Below are 5,000 nucleotides of genomic sequence, written 5' to 3' on the forward strand. Positions count from 1 at the left end.
GAAATCTTTAGTAAAAGGCGAAAGATTTATACGTGAATGAAGAGAAACCCGAGCTATACCTGACAGCACCCCGACCTCTCGACGCCCACCGAGGGCCAAGGTTGCTAGAGGAGGGCAGGGATGATTGAGAGGCGAAGCAAACTCCTCCTTGTTTCTCCTGTCCTGTCAGCTCCTCCTCAAATTAAGCTGGCCACGTGCTGACTTTAACCTGAAATAAGAAACACAAGGCAACAGGCATGCGTCAGTTGTAGATGCTCATCTCCACAGACACAGACAAAGTCCGAAGAAGAAGAAGAAGAAGGAGAGAGAGAGAGAGAGAGAGAGAGAGAGAGAGAGAGAGAGAAAAAAAAAAAAAAAAAAAAAAAAAAAAAAAAAAAAAAGAACAAAAACGGAGGGAAAACCAAAAGCACTCGAAAAGAACACCTCCCCCACAGACTCGGTCACATTACTTCAGCTTTCTTTTTACTGTTTGAAGGAGGTGCACCGTTCCTGGAGGTACTGCAATACCAGGTCGATGCGTGGAGCGGAAGGAGCAAGCTCCTCTTCCAGCCCCCTGTTCCAAAAATCAATTTAATATATAGTCCTCATATAGAGGACGTATCAGATATTAAACTGATAAGAACAGATTTTTTCTTTCGAAAAAAGTTTTATTGTCACAATTTCAGTACATTTCCATTTCATTCATTTCACAACATTTTTAAAAGCTTTTTCTTTTTACAATCATATTTCATCTTAATAAATCATTTTATAAAACCAATACACACATAAGATCATTTTTACACATAAAAGTCAGTTAAGAGCAGAGATCAGTAAAAACATTCCATAAAAGCTTTCGTGTGTGTGTGTGTGTGTGTAAAAGTCCAGTTAGGTTTTCTTTAAAAAGTGAAATACAATTACAATAAAAGCTTATACAAGTTTCAATAAATAAATGGAATAAATAAGACAATAAATATTCAATAAATAAATAAATAAACAAATAAATATTCATTCAGTAAAATCAGTTCAGTTTAAAAGTCTTTACTAAAACAGTCTCTTTGTGCAGGACCGGGGTGAGCCACTATCAAGCTGGCACCACCTCGCTCCCCAGAAGTCGCGATTCTTCAGTGTCGGGGCTCAGCGGAGATCCTCCCCTGTGCCCGCTGCTCCTTTCTTGGTTGCGGTCTTGCCGGGTGCATCTACGGGAGCCAGTGACCGTGGTGGTCTGGACCCCCCTGCGTGTGACCCCGGTCCCCTCCTCCGAATGTCGGCGTGCGGTGTCCCCTGCAGCGATGATGTGACCAGCGCAGATAGAGCGTGCAGGGGCACCGTCACTCGCTTCCCCACCAGCAGGTTGCGGGAGGTCCACAGGGCGGCCTTCACGCCGTTAAGGGTGAGCCAGAGCGCCGTGAATTCTGCAGCTGGTAGTCGGTCTATGCCCTGGCCCACCCCGTTTACCGCTAGCCGGTAAACAGACGGCTGGACCTCCCCTGCTGGCAGGCTCGGGCATTGCAGGGGACCGGTTATGGCCCACAGGTCCCTCGCCACACTGCACTCCCAGAGCACGTGCCTCACGGTCTCTGGTTCGCCACACCCCGGCCGTGGGCACGTGGGGTTGGATGCCATTCCCCGGGAGTGCATCACGGCCCTGACCGGGAGGATCTCATGGGCCGCCATCCACGACAGGTCTTTGTGCTTGTTCTGGAGAGCGGGGTGGGCTGCGTTCCTCCAAACTGCCTTGGCCTCACTTAGTGTGAGGCCTGGAACTGGGCTCACCTCTTCCCGGTCCTGCACAAGAGAGACAAGAGATTTCGCGTTAGTTAAAACAGTAAAATCTTCTTTCTCTAAATCATATTTTCTTAAAAACTTTCTAATAAAATCATATTCTTTAGAAAGATTAAAAGAGACTGGTGTTCTTAAATCCAATTGTAAAATCTTTAAGCTACGCAAGTACGACCCCATCCAGAACTTTGCCATAGCGGCGGTCTTGTTGTCTCTGGAGGGGTTCGTCGCATACTTTATGTGTAAAGCAGCGAACTTGCTTCCTAAAAACAGGTGGGGGTCTGGGAGCCCTTTTCCTCCATTCTCCTTTCTCTTCTTCATCACCGCCCTCCTCAGCCTCTCCCACTTGGACCCCCACAGGAAATAAAACACAGCTCTCTCCAATCCTAAAAGAAAAAACTTTGGGGGACTAAAAACAGAACACAACAGTAAAAGCAAAGGTAAAATAACAGCTTTGATTATTAAAACCTTGCCCTCTATCGTCAGCTGTCTTAGTCCCCAGAAACCCAACCGTTGCCTGACTTTCCCTAGAGAGTCAGTCCAGTTGCCCCGTCCGCCACCCTCTTCGTCAAATTTAATTCCTAAAATTTTTATATCTTTTTCTTTAAAATCCAAATCCAGGTCAGCGCCTATGTTTCCCCAAGGTCCAAAGAGCTGGGCCTCGGACTTGCTCCTATTGAGCTTAGCGCCCGAGGCCCTTCCATACCAGTCAGTCAAGTCCAGTGCTCTTTGGACCGATAAAACGTCGGAACATAAAAGCGTGACGTCGTCCATATACAAAGTACAGGTCGCCGTCAGTCCGCCTGGCAAGTCCAGTCCTTTGATCCATTTGTCCTTTCTCAAGATCTGCGCCAGTGGCTCAATGCACGCAACGTACAGGAGCGGGGATAACGAACACCCTTGGCGGACGCCAGAGCGAACTCTGATCGCCTTTGTGAGGTGCCCGTTTACCAAGATTTGACTGCTTATATCTGTGTAAAGCAGACCCACCCACTTTAAAAACCTCCCGGGGAAACCCATTTTTTGCAGTACCTGGAGCAGGTACTGGTGCGAGACCCGATCGAAGGCTTTTTCAAAGTCTAAATTTAGGACTATGAGCCGAATGTTTCTGTCTCTCGCAAAACAGATGGCGTCTCTGACCAACACTAGGCTGTCGGTGATCCTCCTTCCTGGCACGGCGCAGGCTTGATCCGGGTGGATCACGTCCTCTAAAACAGTCGACATGCGTCTAGATAAAAGTTTACTAAAAAGTTTACAATCAACATTTAAAAGGGTTATTGGTCTCCAGTTTTTTAAGTCGGTCTTGTCTCCTTTTTTGAAAAGTAAAGTAACTATCCCTGACCTAAAACTGTCTGGAAGTCGGTCAAAAGTTTCGAATTCATTAAAAACAGTCAGAATGTCCGTTGATAAAATGTCCCAAAAGGTCAAATAAAATTCCACGGGGAGTCCATCCTCTCCCGGAGTCTTACACTTTTTAAAACCTTTAAGACATTTTAAAATTTCCTCTCCTGTAAAATTTCTTGTTAAAACATCCTGACTTTCTATTTGTTTTTCTAGAAAATTTAAAACCTCTTCCATCGTTTTATTTTGCACACTTTTCTCTTCATAAAGTTCTTGATAAAAACATTCAACTTCTTTTAAAATCCCCTCTGTATTTATTTGTTCCCTCCCATCTTTTGTAATTTTTGTAATCCCTCCCCCCCTAGATAAAATTTTCTTAAAAAAGTAGCGTGTGCATTTCTCACCTTCTTCGACCTCTTTTTCTTTACTTCTTAAAATTGTTCCTTTACTTTTTATTTCATTTAAAACCGACATTTCCCTTTTAAGATCCTTTATTTCTTCACTAAAATCAATGCCTTTATTTAAAAGGTTAAAATATCGTTGTAGTCTTTTTTGCAGCCCCATCATGCGTCGTCTCTCTTTATTCTTTTTTAATCTTCCTATCTTTTTAAAAAACGTCTTTGTCCTTTGTTTTACCATTTCCCACCACTGTGCCCGTGAATCAAAACAGTCTTGGAGGGTCTGCCAGAGACTGTACTGCTCCCTGTAGCTCTTAACTATTTCTTCCTCTTGTAACAGGGAGCAGTTCAGTCTCCACAGCCCTCCCCCTACAGTCACACCGGTGGGGAGAGACAGGGTGCACAATAGCATGAGGTGATCAGAAAAACAGAGGGGGGTCAATGTAGCATCAGTCGGCGGGCAGTCTCTTGTGAAAATGTAGTCGATGCGGGAGGCTCGGGCGCAATCACCACTGAACCAGGTGAAGCCCTCCTCCTCTGGATGCATTTTTCTATAACAGTCGACTAGCTTAAAATCCTTAACTAAACCCTGCAATAAAACTGATGTCTTGTCTAGTTTAAAATCATCCCCTACTCTTTTCCTATCTTTTCTTGATAAAACGCAATTAAAATCCCCTCCCACTACTAATGGCACCCTCCCCAGCATGTGGGGCTGCAGGTCTTCTAAAAGTTTATACCTGTCATTTTTGTCGTTAAAACCGTACACGTTAAGAATGTTAAAATCCCTTCCTAAAAAAGTCAAATTTACTAAAAGAGCCCGTCCATCCCTCACCACAGTGCTGCCCTTCACCAAGATGTGAGGGTTCTTTATTAAAATAGCAACACCGTCGGCTCTGTTGTAGTGTGAACCGCTCCAGAGAGAGGGACCGGCAGCCCAGCGCTGCTCCCAATCTCTGTACGTCTTCAGGAACGGTAAAGCACACTCTTGAAGTAAAAACACATCTGACTTTATATCTTTTAAAAGGGACAAGACACTCTCTGCTCTAGTGGAGGCTCTCACACTCCTAACATTGATAGTTGAAATAGTGAGAGCCATGAGCAGTGTAGGTTTTAAAAGACAGGTATATAATTAAAAGACCATGAAGATAAAACAAAAAGACTACATAAATAAAAGATTAAAAAGGCATTTTAAAAATCACATAATTTCTTGTGACACCTGCTCCTCTTTTACCCCCACTGATCTGGGGTTAGGAGGTTGGCCGGTGTCTCCAGCCTCCAGGCCTACAGAGCGAAGCTCTTGTAGAGTCCTGGGTGTGGATGTCTTTAGCTTAAAATGAAGAAAAGACACCTCATTGGGGGATTCATCGGGCCACAGCCGATCCAGACCTTCCGAAGAGGAACTGTCTGGATCCTGTGTAGCCCTCTGTTTCTTCTCTGCCAGTTCTGGCAGAGGAGACCCCGCGGGCCTTTTGCCCACTTGAGCATTGGGGGGCGAGCCATCAG

General features: G+C 44.9%; 1 non-coding gene and 1 pseudogene across 1 annotated transcript in view; both read right to left on the reverse strand.

The window, feature by feature from the left end:
* Window positions 1–55, reverse strand: part of LOC140548520 (U5 spliceosomal RNA) — a 115-nt gene extending 60 nt beyond the window's left edge. Inside the window, exon 1 of the small nuclear RNA XR_011978725.1 lies at window positions 1–55. This exon is cut by the window's left edge and continues 60 nt beyond it. This is a non-coding gene — a small nuclear RNA (U5 spliceosomal RNA).
* A 418-nt stretch (window positions 56–473) lies between these two features.
* On the reverse strand, window positions 474–649 carry LOC140548471 (U2 spliceosomal RNA; annotated as a pseudogene).
* Between the last annotated feature and the right edge of the window lie 4,351 nt (window positions 650–5,000).

Source organism: Salminus brasiliensis, chromosome 25 (assembly GCF_030463535.1).
Source record: "Salminus brasiliensis chromosome 25, fSalBra1.hap2, whole genome shotgun sequence".
NCBI classification, from domain to species: Eukaryota; Metazoa; Chordata; class Actinopteri; order Characiformes; family Bryconidae; genus Salminus; species Salminus brasiliensis.